At 40.5% G+C, this 18,408-nt stretch overlaps 1 protein-coding gene across 2 annotated transcripts in view; it reads left to right on the forward strand.

Moving 5' to 3' along the window:
* Window positions 1-14,325: 14,325 nt before the first annotated feature.
* The window catches only part of RASGEF1B (RasGEF domain family member 1B), a 597,383-nt gene continuing 593,300 nt past the window's right edge, over window positions 14,326-18,408 (forward strand). For both annotated transcript variants that reach the window (XM_019829321.3, XM_045056171.1), the window contains exon 1: window positions 14,326-14,362. The gene's annotated coding sequence lies outside the window, so the exon portion shown is untranslated. The remainder of the gene's footprint in view (window positions 14,363-18,408) is intronic.

Here is an 18,408-nt window from a genome sequence, read left to right on the forward strand (position 1 = left end):
TTATTATATTTAATCTTTTGAAATATGAAATAAAATGCTACAGATACAACAATGAAGATTTCTCTCTTAAAAATTTTTTTTTAATGTTTATTTATTTTTTAGAGAGAGCATGGGGGAGGGGTGGGGGGTGGGGACAGAAGATCCAAAGCAGGCTTCATGCTGACAGCAATGCGCCTGATGCTGGGCTTGAACTCATGAACTATGAGATCATGACCTGAGCTGAAGTAAGACCTTAACTGACTGAGCCACCCAGGCACCCTAGTGACCTGGGGATTTCTCTTAACAACATGGTACGGCCCCTGGTCCTCCCTGTTCTTGGTGCTTGTTTGAGTCACCAGTCACAGCGGCCAATCTTTGATCCCAGCAACACCAAAAGGGTGAACGTAGACAGGAGCCATGTGGAAGTGTCACTGGGTAGCACCTGTGTGTGGATAGGCACCCTAATGGAGTCAGAAAGGTACAAATTGAATTGCAGAGGATAAAACTTCAGTGAACAAACCCTTTGGGAAAATCGCTTCTCCTATAAGATAGTCAGAAGCATTTAAAATTCTTCATTAAAAAAAGTGTAGATTGAATGGCTTGTGTAAAGGGTTTGGAATTCATGGTGAATTCATAAAAACTCCTGATATTCCCAAACATGTTTCTCCTCCACCTTCCCTGTTCCAGTAAATCTGCTGAGTCACATGAGTCAGAAGCCTGGAAATCTCCTTGAATTCTCCTTACCTGACACACACAATTGATTTAACCTTCTAAAGGATTGTTCAAATCCATTCCTTCCTCTTTATGCTTGCTTCTGTCTGATTTGGAATCTCATCAGTTCTGGGTTGGATTACTATACAAGTTGACCAGCTGGTCTTGATACCCTTAATCTTGCTCCCCTGCCACTACTCTATGCCACCTCCCATGCAGGATTTGCATCGCCAGCAGTGTGGGTCTTCCTAAAATGCAAATCTGGCATATCTTTCTTTCTTTTTTTTAACTTTTTAAAATGTTTGTGTATGTATGTATGTATGTATGTATGTATGTATGTATGTATGTATGTGTTTATTTTCAGAAGTGAGAGAGAGGGTCAGAGAGAGAGGGGGACAGAGGATCCAAAGCAGGCTCCATGCTGTCAACTGAGAGCCCCATGCAGGGCTTGAACTCACGAACCCTGGGATCATGACTGAGTAGAAATGGGATGCTTAAATGGCTGAGCCACCCATGTGCCTGCTCCCCTGCCTTTAAAAACATTTTTTTTGTTTATTAATTTTTGAGAGAGAGAGAGGGGGGAAGAAGGCAAGCAAGGGAGGGGCAGAGAGAGAGAGGGAGACACGGAATCTGAAGCAGGCTCCAGGCTCTGAGCTGTCAGCACAGAGCCTGAAGTGGGGCTCAAACCCACGAGCTGTGAGATCACGACCTGAGCTGAAGTTGAAGGCCCAACTGACTGAGCCACTCAGTTGTCTTTTTTTAATATTTATTTTATTTAGAGGCAGAGAGAGAGCACCTCCCTTCCCTTTTTAAAATATTTATTTTATTTATTTTGAGAGAGAGAGAGAGAGAGAGAAAGAGAGAGAGAGAGAGAGAGAGAGAGAGAGAGAATTCCAAGCAGGCTCCATGCTGTTAGCACAGAGTTCCATGCGGGGCTTGAGATCATGACCTGAGCAAAATCAGGAGTTGGACACTTAACGGACTGAGCCACCCAGATGTCCCAGGCATACCTTTCCTTCTTAAAAACAACAAAAAACCCCAACTCATTGGCAGTTCCCCACTGCTCATAAAATAAATTCAAGCACCTCTGTGAGGCATTAAAGCTCTCGCCATCTTGGCCTCTGGCTTTTGGCTTCATGAAGCACCTCTCCAGGCTCCATGATTCATATTCCAGTAATGCCAAACTGACTGTATATCCCCGCACCAGTATTTCCTACCTCTGTGCCTTCGATCATACTTCTTGAAATATGATCTTTGTTCCTACCACTTCATTTGGCTAACTCCTACTCATACTTCAAGATTCCACATTCCTGTTTTCTCCTTGAGGAAATCTTGACACTTTCTTTCAGCACAGCTATCTGTTTTTATGTCTGTCCCTCCTATTCTGGTGTGAACTCCAAATCCTATTAAACTCTGCATTCTAACATCACACATAGTACCTGTACTTAGTCAATGCTTATAAATTTTGGTTGAGTATGAGATCAGTTTAGCTGGGAAAGAGGTTGACCTACTATTCAGAACACCAGGTGGGTGACCAGACCTAAGCAGTGTGTGGACCACATAGAGCTTGATAGAACATCAGTGATACTGGCTGGGGCATCTTGAACACAGGCACGTCACCTGAAGTGGTCTTCTCTTTAAGAAAGAGGCAGAGGGCTGGGCACCAGGTGTGTTTTGAGTCTTTGTTCAACCTTTGACAGCCTCATGGGCTCACACAAGCGAGATCACTGGAGTTGGGAAAGAGTGTGGGCTTCATGTCATTGGGCAAGTGGAAGGGAAACGTGGATATGGTAGATGGGACAAGATGTCACTGAGTTTTGCAGGAATGCACAAAAGCAATAGGAAATTTTGCATGGAAGGGACTGATCAGAAGACATCTTCCTCTTCCTCTTCTTCCTTTTTCTTTTCCATTCTTTTCTCTCATTCACTTCTTTTTACTTCTCATTCTGCTTCTTCTGCCTCTTTCCTTTAGTTTTGGCAGACATATTATATTTTATGTCCCAAATGACCTTTCAAAAGTAGTAGCACACAAAGAGAAAAAAGGTAGAGAAAAATCTGTGGAAGTATAAAATAAATTTGGGCTCAAAAGGAGGGTTGAAATTAAAGAGATGACAAGTAAAGTGGTTCATTCATTAAGCTGGGCATCACCAGCTTAAAATCAGTTGTAAATCAAGTACTTGCGTTATGCAAGGCATATGGCCTTGGTGCATAAATCTTGTAACGTTATTGCTGCTAAAATAAAGTGCAAGCTCAAAATGCTGGGTTAAGGACCAAAATAGGAAAATATATAGTGTTAGGTGATATGGCACAAAGCTTAATCTCCCTCAGGCCTGTCAATCATGCATAAGGTATTGAATATTTTTGGTCACTTGTGGGTCAGAATTTGCATACAATATTTACAACTTCTTATGAATAGTTTGAGAAGCTCAAGATGAACACTGTGCATCTGAGTATTTATATCACAGGTAAAAGCCACCAGTGTTAGGATAAGACGATAGCAGATCTTCTATGCTCTTGGATTTATGGTGTTTTTGCTTGAAGGAGTTGTTTTCTGTGCTTAGTTCAAATTATGTGCGTAGGTCAGGACATCATTCCAGCCTCTCTACTACTTGTTCCTCACAGTGTGGGCCTTTGACCTGTATTAGAATAAGCACCTGAGGTGCTTGTTTTGGTCCAGATTCCTAGACTCACCCTCAGGTTGACAAGGGCAGAATACCAGGGAGTGGGTGCTAGGGCTCTGCAGTTTGGTGAGAAGACATTAGTGCCCACTGTCTGCAGCATGCTGTGTTCTGAAAGTGATGTTCACACCCAAGCAGCATGGACTGAAGAGATTGAAACATCATGTAAGCTCACAGTCACATTGGATGGAAGATGTGGTTAGCTGTCAGAGATTGCGCTGGGGTCAGAAACTGTAGGCCATACCATTCATGTTTCACACATGGCAAAGCTGGTGAGTTTTGAGGGGCTGACTTAATGGTGGTCAAGGGCTCCCGGGTGGCAATGGGAGACCGTTTCCTGGTGAGATGACAAAGCAGTGGTTGGAGCAGTGCCCATGACCTTGGAAGGGGCCCTGCCGGGGGATATTAACCACAGTTGTGTTTGGCTGCCTGACTCATGCATGGGAGGTTTTTCGGAGGGTGTGATCCTGACCTTGAGCAAAACCGCACAGGGAAGTGGTATGTTTTTGTAGGCTGTGAATTGCATCCAAGCCACCGCCAAATTCATCTGCTGCTCTGTACAGCTCCCGAGCCTTCAGCCAGCCAGCCCTTCTGCCACTGCGGCAAAGCAGGCCTGCAGGAAAGCTTCAGGGCCAGATGCATGGGCAGCGGGTCCACTGTATCTTAGTGCATGGAACAGAAAGTCATGTCATGATCCTTCTTAATGGCTTTCAACCCATTTGATGATAGCCCAGAAATTTAAACATATTTTCCTGCCTTGATCCACTCCCACTCTGATAACCTAGAATATTGCTATATCTGTTATATTATTTCTGTCTCTAGCAATATAATTCCTAATAAAGAATGTCATTGAAAATGCACCCTCTATTTTATTTAATAGAAGCATTAGTGTCTGTGATATACTCACATGACATCTTAGAAAAGGATATTGGATTTGTTCCAAGAATTTTTCAGGTTACTCTAGCATCTGGAGTATGTGAACATTCACTACTAATTCTAAAAGCTGTTGCTTCTCTATTATACCATCCAGATTCATCATTATCAGACTGAGGGGTTATGGCTCACTTGTTTTGGGTCTGAATGTTCCTGTCGGGCTACAAGGTACAACATTTGCAGTGCCCCTAAGGACTTGAAAATGTTACCATTCTGACCTCACAGAGAGCCTCACAGCTCTGCCCCTGCATCCGTCTAGGTTAGAACCTCCCTACAGACCTCAGGACTGTCATGCTTATAACACATTTCTATGGATGCCAGCAGGGGTGCCCACACTTAGCTGAGAGAGAGGAGAAAGAAAGACAGCAAAGATCCTCTAACTCAGAGTTTTTTGTAGTCTTACCTATTGGTTCCTGGGTTCTTTTTTGTTTGTTTATTCATTTTTTTTTTTTTAGATTCCACTTATGAGTGAATCATACGGTATTTGTCTTTCTCAGTCTGACTTATTTTACATAACATCATACCCATATTGTCGCAAATGACATGATCTCATACTTTTTATGGCTGCATAATATTCCAGTGTGTATATGCCACATTTTCCTTATCCATTTGTCTGTTGATGGACGCTTAGTTTGCTTCCATATCTTGGCTATTGTAAGCAGCGCCACAGTAAATATAGAGATGCATAGATCTTTACAAATTAGTGTTTTCATTTTCTTTGGGTAAATACTGAGAGGGAGGAGAAAGAAAGGCAGAGAGTAAAGGTCTTCTAACTCAGAGTTTCTGATAGTCATACCCATTTATTCCTGGCTTCTTGCTTTAATCTCTGACCTTCCAGATTCCGGGTCTTGTGAGTCTAGAGCTATCACACCTACCGGTGGTTCCCTGCCTTAGCTGACCTCTCTGGGACGCACCCCTTGTAAGACTAATTCTTGTAGCCTACTTTTGCCTCTCTCACCAGCAGTAGCTGTCAGATCCCACCAGGCAAAGCAGGCCCGGAGTAATGACTCTGCCTGGCTCTTTGGATTCTGTTTCCAACAGAATCTAGAACTTAGCCAGACCCGGACCTAAGCTCTGTGTGGGCAGGTACTATGTTGATCTGCTCACTCTTACATTTCCTGTGTAGCTGGCACTCAATAAATGCTGGCCAAATGTTGAATGAAGCTGTGAATAGACTTGGCACTTGAAGTAGTAAATATATGTTACAGGATTGGGAACATAGAAGGAAAATTATTTGAATAGAAGAACATAAAAACTGTGATTCTCTTTCTCATGTTTACAATAATTCCTGTAGTTCCCTCTGTTATCAAGAGATCTTTCCTGTATTATTCTCAGTTCTCAGCAATAACAGGCAAAAATTGCTTTGCCATTCCAAAATACTGACCTAATAGGATTTCCCCTCTGTAATCTGAACTGTACACAGTACAGAGAAGAAGGCAAAAAAACTTCTCCAAGTCAGGGACTTAAACTGAATAGTTCTGGGGCCTAAAATCTAAGAGAGACCACTGTAATTAATGTTCCTGACCCTGAAACAAACATTTTTCTTCTCCCTCCATGTTAAACTCAAATAGCATATGAACCAACTTTTCTGCCAAAAAATGCTTTTTTAAAAATTGAGGTACAATTGGCATATAACATTATATTAGTTTTAAGTGTATGCCATAATGATTCAGTGTTTGTATAGATTGTGATATGGTCACCACAATAAGTCTAGTTAAAATCCATTGCCAATATAGTTACACAAATTTTTTTCTTGTAGTGAGAACTTTTAAGATTACCATCTTCTCAATGTGCAAATATGCAATACAGTGTTCCAAACTATAGTCACCATGCTGTACAGTATATCCCTAGGACTTATTTATTTTATATTTGGAAGTTTGTACCTTTTGACCCCCCTTTGACCACCCCAAATCCCTATCCCCACCCTTACAACCACCAACCTGTTCCCTGTATCTATGAGTTTGTTTTTAAATTTTTTTTTAATGTTTATTTATTTTTGAGACAGAGAGAGACAGAGCATGAATGGGGGAGGGGCAGAGAGAGAGGGAGACACAGAATCGGAAGCAGGCTCCAGGCTCTGAGCCATCAGCCCAGGGCCCGACGCGGGGCTTGAACTCACGGACCGCGAGATCGTGACCTGAGCTGAAGTCAGACGCCCAACCAACTGAGCCACCCAGGCGCCCCATGTTTGTTTTTAGATTCCACATATAAGTGATCTCATATGGTATTTGTCTTAGTATAATGCCCTCCCGGTCCATCCACATTGTTGCAAATGGCAAGCCTTCCTTTTTTTTTTTTTTTTTAATTGCTGAATAATATTCCATTGTGTATATATGCCATATTTTCTTTATCTGTTCATCCATCGATGGACACTGTTTGTTTCCATATCTTGGCTATTACAAATATGCTGCAATGACCATGGGGGTGCATATATATTTCTGAGTTAGCTTTTTTGTTTTCTTTGGATAAATACCCCGAAGTAGAATTTCTGTGTCATATCCAAAAATTCTTAATAAATGGTATTGAACCAGAATGGAATAAATGCATTTTTTCTCGTCCCAACTTTTATTTGTTGTAAAATAAGAATTGGCATAATAGTGTCTTCCCTGAATTAAAGCCTGAGATGAACCAGCATGTTTCTAATTCATCCTTTTATTTATTTTTTTAAACTCTGACTTGGCTTGTCTTCTTGGCAATCATTGCAGTTTGTCAAATGACCTCCTGGGGCTGATATCACTATGAAAAATTTGCACTGACCATTCCCTTAGAAAATTTTTCCTAAATGAAAGAACTAGAAAAAACAAACAGACCCTTGAGGCAAAGCCAAACTCTGGATAAGAACATATGTTTTTGCATAAATTTTAAAAGAGCAGAATGTACCTCAAGATGTGAAGAGCCCAGTGAAATTGGTCCATGGTGTGTGTGTGTGAAGGGGAAAGATGGACAGAAAGGGGTTTCTAATATCTGACCTAAGGACAGCACCAAGGGATCAACAGCATGGTGGTGATTAGTATGGGTACAGAGCTATAGGTTTTCAAGTGTTTCCTCCTCTGAATCTCTCAGCAGTCTTACAGTGTAGTTGGATAGGCAAGATCATTCATTAACCTCCTCTTCTACATAAGAAATAGATGTTGTCTTCAGTAAAAATTAAGGAGAAAAATAAATGGATATACAGAATGTTGCTAAACCTCATTCAGCAAGTAAGTGGCAGAGTTGAGGATCAAACCTAAGTCTTTTGACCATGATTTTTGCTCCTTTCCAACATCACCTTCTGGAATAGTGACTACTGTATGTTCTTCAGGAGCTAACAACAGGTCAACTAGTGTACTCTGTTGTGCATTGCCTGGACTGGGGTTGATGTGAGATACTTGCTTTTCACGTAGCTTTGATTTTGGTTTCTTCAGGATATTTATTTATTTTGGATGATTTCTTTCTTTCTTTCTTTCTTTCTTTCTTTCTTTCTTTCTTTCTTTCTTTCTTTCTTTCTTTCTCTCTCTCTCTCTCTCCCTCTTTCTTTCTTTCTTTCTTTCTTTCTTTCTTTCTTTCTTTCTTTCTTTCTTTCTCAAAATGCTTTCCCCAGCATACTATTGCTGATTAGGTCCAAATTCCTCAATAAATATTAGAATTTTACCTACCTGGAGTTTGTTCAAATACACTAATATTTTTGATATAAACATAAGTCAAAGCTATCATAAAGAGAGATTTGAAGCATGTTCATAGGGTTTGGTTTTCATTATTTGGTTGCTTTCAGACCTAGGTTGTTGGGTTTAAATAGTGCCATAAATTGTGCTGTCTCTGACAGAGTGTAGAGTGGAAACCTCATGGCATTACCAAAATGTTTGGTTTTCCTTTTAAATTTCTCATTGGTTGTTAGTTTTGATTCTTTTCTGTGGAAGGAAAAGACATTAAAACAGATTTATCCCATAGCTGATTCTTGATTATACCCATCTGCAATCCATTATCTGAAATTCCGAATTATAAAAAACTTTGAAAATCCTATTTTTTTAAATAAGTTATGCAAACTTATTTGGTGAAAATACCCAGATTTTAACTGACAGAAGTTTAGGCCTTATTTATTCCATTTAATGTGGATATTTATGTGTTTGCTTCAGGAATAGTAATATAAGGAGCTCCCCAGATCCTATATAGTGTATTCCTAATAGTGGTTGCATAAAATCTGAAAAATTCTGAATTCTGAAATGCATCTAGCCCCAAGGGTTTTGGTAAGGGGTTGTAAACTTCTTCTAAAGAAGAGAAGACAGGCATTCTGTGAATAACATAGAATGATGGAGAAACACAAGCAGTGACTACAGTACTTTTCATTCACATTAGTGGCCTCCCTGATGGAAGATTGTACATCTTCATACCGTTAAATTCATGCACACCCACATGATTGATTGATTTTCTTTGGCAAATGAAATGTGAGCAGAAGAGATGAGTCATTTTCAGGCAAAGCTTTAAGAGGCAACGGGTAGCTCTCCATTTTCTCTTTCTTCTGCCATGAGCTCAGCAGTGTTCCAGATGAAGGCTTAGGTCCATCATCTTGTGTTCCCGGTGAAGCCTGGCATGGAGCTGTGGCAGGAGATGCCATATGGAGACGTAATGTGAATGAGGAAAAAACCTTCATTGTTGAAGCCTCTGCGGTACAACCTGGTCTATCTCCACTGACATGCAAAATCAGTGTCTCTGGGATGGAGCCATCCATTAATGTAACATCTGTGGGCACCGACAATTAATGACCAACAGTCAGTATCCTGTAGGTGCTCCCAGTTCAGCTATATGAATGAACGGTTAAGAAAGAGATACCAAGTCAGGCCTGGACTGCTATACTGCTATGCTTCCCCCCAACCCCCAACACTCAGTGTTGGTTTCCATATGTAGACCCAAGGCCAAGTATCTGCTGACTTCAGGTATCCAAAAAATACTTGGACATTAACACATTTTTTACTTTACCTGATGTAACAAATTACATCAGTAAGTCATGCTTATTATAAGAAGTCAACACAAAGAATACAAAGAAAATGTTTATTCTCTTTTTCTCTCCTAGTGGGTGTATCTTTCCATACTTTTTTCAGTGCTTGGCAAATATATATAGATATATAGGGTCACTTTTTAATGTTATCCTACTATGAACATTACTCTGCCATGAATATCCATTTAATTCAGTTATTAGCTCTAACTAGACAAATGATTCTTTTAATATTAGCTTCTTTTATTATTAGCTTCTTTTATTGAGTGCTTACTATGTCCAAATAACTCTTGCAAATACTTTAGTTGATCCCTTTGTCAACCCTGGGAGGGTAGGTGCTGTTATCATAAGCATTTTCCATACGAGAAAGTGGAGGCCTAGATAAACTGAGTAATTTGTGAGAGTCACACAGATTAAGAAGTGGCAGAATGAGAAACCCAGGTGGTCTGAGTCTACACTCTATGCTCCTAAACTGTGCTGTATCGCTTCTCTCATTGCAAAATAGTTCAGAATGAATGGGCAATAATTTACTCAATCATCTCCCTATAGATGGAGATGTGAAGGGATTTCCTTTTGTTCCTCTTCTTATTTTGCTACTTCCAACAATGTTGAAATAAACAACACTGAAATATACATACTGATACTCTTCTTATCTGTTAAAAAGAACCCCATGTGAATTTCTTCCTGTGCAAATTTGGGAGAACCCTACCAACCCTGGGACTTTTGGTCCTGGTTCCAGTGACCAGGTAGGAATTCCTGCTTCATCAGTTCCTCTGAACTCTCCACGTATCTCTCTAGCTCAGAGCAGACTGCAGAGGCCTGTTTAAGTCAACGCAACTTGCATTTAGAAACGAGAGGAAGTGAACTGTAAGGGATTATCCTCTCCTAGATGTGTCAGATGCAATCACACGGCATGGATTTATGAAGCGGAGTGAAATATTTGTTTTGATTGCTCACTGATTAAGAATACACTCTAATGCACAATCTTGACAGACATCTAGGGCAACTACCCTTACTTTAAGAATCTGGGTCAGGTTTGCCCAACTTCTTCTAATTCAGCAGTCTCATTTCATTAAAGGATTATGCAAAGAAACCTCAGCTGGGTCCACACAATTGGCTGCTTCATCTTTGGTATTTAATATTGCAGGACCCCAGCAGTCACCAATGTTATTGTCCATTGATTTGTAATGTCTTCTTCCTCATTGTTTAGTATAGAGTTAGAAAAGCGCTTAGCTGGGGAGCTTATGATAAATGGACATACTCTATGAAAAGTGGACATATAATTTAATAATTTAAAATAATTCATTAAGATATTTGAGGTGAGGTATTAGACTAACCCCATATGTTGGAGGTGCTTAAAAAGGGGGTTTGCAAAATTATTTAAATGGAAATGTTTAAAAATCTCAAGAGGAATGTTTAAAAAATTTAATCTAGAAGCACTGCAGGGCAGGTATTTATCAACAGATTGCTACAATGTACTAACATGAAATTGGACAGTGAAAGAGTTTTGGTTATTTTAAAGTAAACTATCCAGGGAAATGCAGAGAAGAAAGTCATAGCATAAACAGGGGGATCTTATGTTTGTGGCTAGGTAGTGTATTTCTGTGGGGGGTAAGGGATGAGGGTGGATAAGCATGTGGTCTCCTTTAATTTTTTCAGGACAATGTAGGCTTTAGGGTAACCAAGAGTCACTCTATACAATGTATGTTTGAAAGAAATGCATTCAAGATCTTAAAAATTGATGTTTGCCTATGTAAGAACTTCTGCTTCAAAAGCAAAGCATCTACATCATTTCTGTTCTGAAGTGTTTGTCTTTCTCTCCTTAACAGCCTTCTCCCTTTTTATTTGCATTTCTGTGGGTGTAGGGGAAGGGCACAGGAGCATTTAGGGAGGAAGTCTTGTCCTTAAGCATGCAGTTTGCAGGCCTCAATCCATTCTTTTATTCTGTTCATGCAAGGGTGGGAAATGTGGCAGATATTTTAACCCTCCCTCATTATCTAGAATACCACTCTTCCCCAATGAGAGCCTGTTTCTACATCCATGGTGCTGATTAAGATGCTAATTTCACCAGTGGAGCTCTATTTCTGAACTCTATACTCATTAGCAAAAGCACAGGTGAGGACTGAGATATGCATACCTGAGTGCAATAGCAGAGTCCCTCTGGTGTGTGGACTTTCACCCCAAGACTGTGGGTTCCTGATTAGGACAACTCACTGCCCCTTGAGTAAAGCTTAAGCCAACGAACACATTATTGTGTTCCATTGTCTTTACTAAAGATTTTAAAGTAAATCATAGACATTTAACTGGAAGGACCTATGAAGCCCTTAAACTCAGCTGCTCTCCGTTTTATTTCTATCTTTCTATATTCATACAGATTTTGCCTTCGGCCACATATTTCCATTTCTAGCTCAGTTCCAGCCCCAGTATTACTCATGATGACAGTTCTCTTTTTACACCTAAGTCTATCAAAAAGCATCGTTACTTTTTTGAGTGACCATTTAAGTTACTTTATGTACTATCGCTGTTGTGCTAGGCACAATGTTTTGGCCTTAAAGACGTAAAGCTCTGCCAAAAACGAAAAATATTTACAAATTTCTCCCTGGTGTGGAATGCCTTACACTTTGGTCCTTTAGGGCACTGCTTGCTTTTCACCTGTGAAGTGAGGGCCTTGAACCTTCCCTGTGAGCTCTGATCATCGGAGATGGTCTTCCTTGCCCTAGCAGTTACACCTTAGGCTAAGTCTGCAGCCGCCTGTGAGGCAAAGCCATGGAACAGGGTCTGCATTATATTTTATTATTATTATTGTTATTATTATTTTTTTTAGAGAGAGAGACAGCGAGCATAAGCTGGGGAGAGAGGCAGAGGGAAAGAGAGAATCTTAAGCAGGCTCCATGCTCAGCATGGAGCCCAACACAGGGCTCGATCACATGAGCCTAGGATTATGACCAAAACCAAAATCCAGAGTGAGATGCTCAACAGACTGAGCCACCCAGATGCTGACTTGGGTGTAGGTATTTTCCTTTATGATGGTGAATCAGAGAACTCTGGACATTGCTAAGTGATAATCCAGCCAGCTCTGTTCCTGTAATGACTAGTTGACGTGTATGGTGATTGTGCCAAGATTCTGCCATAGGTGAGGTATCCTTTAGGCCAGGGGGTACATCAGAGGGAGAATCCATGGAATTCAACTGGCTTCCTTCAATTTTTATGCAATCATTAATCAAAAAAACATGAAGAGTGTGACAGTCGTCCCATGTTTGCTTTTAAATTGAGTTTCGCCCTCTATGCAGGTGGCATAATTTGTTCAAGGCAGCAGACTCTGCCTCTGAATATTGAGAGTTGTTTTAGACGGAATAATGAGCTGGTATTGATGTCTGTATTTACTCTCAATTTAAATATTATTTTATAATTTTTTTTGTTTTAGTGTTCATTTCTTCTTTAATGATAGTTACTCCCATTACACAGAAATTCAATATAGTGAAACTTAAAAGAAGAATCTATAGGTGTAGGTATTTATTCAATTTTTGGTACCTGTTGACTGAATTCAAGCAATTGCAGACCTTTGCTGATATTTCAATAAAAGGACTTTGTCATTTGTTCATTTGTTAATATATTCTACTGGTTGTTTCTCTCTCTGCTCTCCCTTCTTCAGTTTGCAAGGTTTTGTTCATCTCCAAAAGGGAGCAGTTTAGGCCACGTGCTTCAATACTTCCTGAGCCTTCTATTCCCTGGAACATATGGGGAAGAAAGATTGGCAGAAATTGGCTGCTTTTTCAGCCCATTTTTCCCCCCTGGATAATTTAATTCAGTTCTTTGCTCTTCCTTTAAGTCATCAAACCACCAGGTCAAGCAAAGAAAAAAAGCATACTTATGGTCATATTTGATTATTCTTAATTTATTAGAAAGTAAAAATGTAAGGATAGAATATTATGTTTTTCTATAGCCTTAAAGTGTGCTTTTTATTGTGTTTTTAGCTAAATTTTTATCTCTCCCTACCTGCCGCCATTATCCTTTAGCATAATATACCTTTTTATGCCTCTTCTTGTGACTCTTGATGAAATTTCATGACCCTATGATTCTCCTTTAAATTCATGTTTGGTCAATCTATTTCCTTTTTCAGAGACACTTGTTAGTTTTTTCTACCTTGTTCTGTGCCCTGGCAGTGGGACAACTTCAGCGGGCTGCCTCATCCTCTGGCTCTTGGTTGGTTTGGCCAGCGGAGGTATTGGTGGGGATTAGAGGGAGGGAAGAGGGCGGGGCCTGTGCATCCATGGCCCCTCCCCTCTCTTTGTAGCATCCGGAGCATTGGCTGCATTTCTGGACAGTCTTATGTTTTCTGTAAACTGTCCCCGGCCACACCACTACTTTGTTTCCAAATTCCAGCAGCCCTCTTTGTCCTTTCAGGCTTATGGATATTAACAAGGACCACCAATAACCAACTGCATTGTCTCTTGAGGTTCCCTGCCTCTAGCCCACCCCATCGTAGACAGGCTCTTTGTAAAACTTTCCTCAAGTTATTACACTGGAACGTGCCATCCGTGTCTTGTTGGGGCCCTGACGGAGAGGATACTATAATAAATGACTGTATTACTGAGAGGTAGTATGGTCTAATGGTTATCTTCCATTTGACACCAGACCGATTTGGGTTCGAATACATCCCCATCACTTGCTAACTTGGAGTGGGGATTATTTTACCACTCTGCGCCTCACTTTTTTCAAATTTAAAGTGGGGATAATATTACCTACCTCACAGAATTGCTATAAGAATATGTATAAGTATTCAAAAATGTTAAGTATCATATTAGTTTAAATACATACATACATATATATGTATAGATACAATGTTTTAGTTTCCTCTCAATTTACACTGAGTAACTTCCTCACTGGGGAAGCCTGAGCAGTTACAAAGCAGTGGATTTTAGTTCCTCTACACTCTGTGCTGCTGATCTTCCAGTTTCAAGTTATGTGGACCTCCTCTTCCCTTGTGCCCCTGGAGTTTCTGCTGATCTAAATGACACTTTGTTTCCCACGGGTGGTTCTGGCTGCTCTCACATCAAGTCTGTGGAATTTTCAGAAGACTCTCATTCAAGTGGTGAGTGCTAGACACAGGGGGTCCCTGGTGAAGTGAAAATCTGCTCAAGGGTGGGCATCTTAGCCCTGAGTGTTGGCTGCAGACTGCTCAGGTGCTATGCATCCTTGGGTAATCCAAGTGCTTTACAAGATAACTGGGTTTTGTTTCTATCTGCTTTAAACTATATCTCTAAAATGTTATGAGAACACTGGCTAAGCCTAGAGAGGTGTTGCAAGGATTAGCTAATTGATTATTTTAAATGCTTTGAAGCTGGCAGAGGGTTCAGTAGGAAGGACAAGCTAAATAATTTTTGCAGGCTCAGTGGGAGTGCAAAGTGTACTAAATGACTCTTCTAATTTGTTTTGGTCTCTAGTAGGACTTGCTTATTGTATAACATGTCTCCTTAAAATGAGTTATGTATGTTACTGCATTTAAAGCATGACCTAGGGAAATGTTTTAAGATAAAAAGGTGTTTGGAAAATACACAAAACTTTTGTCAAATGGAGTTGCAGTTACTGAAGCCACCTGAGTTTTTCTGACTCCAGAAACAAAGATATCGGGACACTGGCATATTTACATATTTTCCCCTCTTTCGAGTATAGTAAGCATTTTCTTCACTGTACTGTGTCTAGTACACGGTACTAGTCCATTGGCATCTAGTCCATTGGTTTTTATGAGCTTGAAACCCTGAGCTATTAACGGGTAAGCCTGTGGTATGGCTGGGGGATCCATCCCTCCAACCTTGAAGAGTGATTAACACAGAAGCATTAAAAACACAGCCCATTTTCTTTTTAAATGACTTAGAATTGGCTGAGTGTTTAATACTTTACTCCTGCTGGGACTTCTGTCCAGTATCCTCACCTCATCTTTGGAGACAGGTGACTTTCCGGGGTGGCGAGCCAGGGAAACAGATCATTACATTTTTCTCTTTAACTACACACTGGATAAGCAATCCACTATTTATTGATTTAGAAAAATTCTTGTCTTGGATTTAAGATCCAGTTGAATGGGATATAGATGTCTGAGGTTCTTTTAATATCTCATTAAAAAAAAAAAGATTAAACAAATTTCATGGTCTAGATGTCCCAACATCAAGCTCATATCCTGCTACTTCCAAAATATTTTAATATGGAAGAAATAGATTCACTAAAACTGGAAGGAAAAAAGAAATGGAGAAAACATCCTGAACAAGTAACATATAAGTTGAGATGTGTGCAGGACGAGGGGTCCCTGCCTGGGTGGTTGTGGAAGGAAGAGTACATGTTGACGACGGGCAAGCACTTTGGATCTCCGTGTCAGTGTTGATTGCCACTTGCTTCTTCACTTTTTTTCCCTCTGCTTTTTCAAAGTTGCAGTAAATTCAGAACCTCCATTCCTGGTTCCCACAATTGCCTTCTTTATTAGGTCTGCAGGGGAGGCTCTTCATTTTATACACATGTAGCACAGCTGTAAGTTGTACCATGTTTTACTACAGATCCCTAAAGTTAGATGAGCCCTAAAGAAGTAACTTAGTCTAGAATTCCTTGCCTTCTCTTTTGAAAGATCCCTGCAGAGAGGAACGATGTCTTTAGATGAGTAAAGAGACTTTGGCAGGGCTGATCCTAATACATTCCTTGCAAGCTAAATTTACAAAGAAAGTGGAGGAGATCTGTCTTCTGGATACTTAAAATCTAAGATGAAAGATAAAGTATAGAGTAATGGATGGGACTGACTATTCTAGTTCTCATCTACGATGCACAGACTTTATGATGTTGTTGTTGTTGTTATTAAGAGTGAGACATGGAACAACTATCTCACCGGTTCTGTAGTGACAGACTCAGAATGCCTTGCCTCTTAGAACTTCTCTTTGCTTGCACTGACCCTCCGCTTAAGAAATCCGCTAATCCAAAGGTCCACCTACTTTTCATACCTTATCTAAGAACTCTGAGCCCAACCTGTAAGCCATAAAAAATTGAATTTCCCTAATGAGACACTATTTCAGAATTTGTGTGTTTTCTCTTGCCTCAATGATTCAGTAAAACTCAATACTAAAAAATAAAACTCAAAATAAAAGCTTGCCTATGTCCTTACAAGGGCTTTTCCACATAGACAAATTTTAAAAATGCATCCTTTGAGGGTCTGGAGGAAGGTTTTTGGCTGAGGGTGAAGACTGAAAAGTTCACTGAAGTTCATGTTCAGTTTGGATCTGCTGACCAGACAGCATGATGGGGTGCTTTTGCAGTCCCAGCTTTCCTCCATCAGGACATCTGCTTATCCAGTTTCTCCCTGATGTCCCCAAGGGAACTTCTTCCAGGATCTCTTCATAGAGTTTTACGATTTCTGGCATAAGTATTTGTTGGGTGATCAAAGGCTTGGACGCCAAGGTTCTCTGAAGACCCTTAACATCTCTGAGGGTCATCCCCAGAGATATTCAAGAATCCCCAGATTTGCAAACACCTCTGTAGTGTGTAAGTCCCCCACAGGATGTGTTTTTGTTTTGTTTTGTTTTGTTTTGTTTTGTTTGTTTGTTTTTTTGTTTTTTTTTTTACACTGGCTGGAGAAGTCACCAAAATAGTTTCAGGATTCCTTTCCCCACTGTTTTCATATAGAGCATATTGTGGACTCTTTCAAGTCCTAGATCCAAGTTCATTGCCAAATTTAGCATTCTGCCCTTTCATGTATCCAAAATTCCCATGGGAATTCAAGACTTGTTCTCATAGCTCTGAAGAATCCCCAGAGAATTTCAAATTATGCTCCAAGTACTAGGTTTCCTTCATTCATCTTGCTGTATTTCCTCTGATGCTACAAGATGGCACTTTTCCCATCTGGTGGCAACTGCAGTGGCCTCCTGTGGCCGTGTTCCTTTTGCTGCTTGGCCTGAGAGTGGCTTCTATATGGCTCTTGTCCACTGAAACCACTGCTGAAGCTAGTACCTCTGTTGTTGATGCCAGCCAATACCAATTCCCAGGGTGCCAGTGCCTGGTGGTGGGGCCCTGTTATCTGTACCAGGAGGGCTGCTTCCCTGGCCACAAAGCTACGAGCACCAAGGCTGGGATGCCCTATTTCAGAGATTACAACTGTGGTTGTAATCCTTCCTCTTTAAATCATCCTTCCTCTTTAAATCAAGCTGAAGTACAAAATGATTCAAGATAGAAAAAGATTCAGAGACACTTGTAACATAAAAATGTACAAGAGGGGCGCCTGGGTGGCACAGTCGGTTGGGCGTCCGACTTCAGCCGGGTCACGATCTCGCGGTCTGGGAGTTCGAGCCCCGCGTCGGGCTCTGGGCTGATGGCTCGGAGCCTGGAGCCTGTTTCCGATTCTGTGTCTCCCTCTCTCTCTGCCCCTCCCCCGTTCGTGCTCTGTCTCTCTCTGTCCCCAAAAAAATAGATAAACGTTGAAAAAGAAAATTAAAAAAAAAAAATGTACAAGAAATCAGATCTTGATCTAAGGGTCATGAGTTCAAGACATTGGGCTCTGCGCTGTGTGTGAAGCCTGTTAAAAAAAAAAACAACTAATTGTGTTCTATACTATGGTTCAGTTCGAAAGCCGGTGTGTAAAACAATTTGAAAATACCCAAAGTCACCCTCGAAATTCCCTTGAATTTCTCCTAGACTACGTATAAATGGGCGCATTTACATGCTACACTGAAGATCGATATATTATCTTCTGATTAATCAGACACAGCTGGTTTTCCCACTGACACTGAAACAAACCATTATTTCTTTGACTGCTAAAAGTAGTTGACTTGTGTTTAGAGGCCATGTTGTATCAGAAATATGGATCTTTAAATACTAAAAGCCTATAGAATCCAGTAAGATATTCATGCTCTGAGAGGTTAAAACTGAAGTGGACTAAGGGAAAATGTGGTTTTCGTTATACCCATTTTTTAAAAAGTTAAACTGAGGCCCAGGGAGGTCAGGTGACCTGCACATTTAGAGAGAGACGGAGCTGGCGTCTAAACTTAGGCAGTCTGGCTCTTGTGATCTTGCTCTTAATTGCTTTGCTTTATACTTTTAACCATGATTGCACAACTCAAATGATCTTTTCTCTCTCTCTTTTCACCCTGGGCAGGGTGGAATTTACCA

Source organism: Felis catus, chromosome B1 (genome assembly GCF_018350175.1).
Source record: "Felis catus isolate Fca126 chromosome B1, F.catus_Fca126_mat1.0, whole genome shotgun sequence".
In the NCBI taxonomy this organism is placed as follows: Eukaryota; Metazoa; Chordata; class Mammalia; order Carnivora; family Felidae; genus Felis; species Felis catus.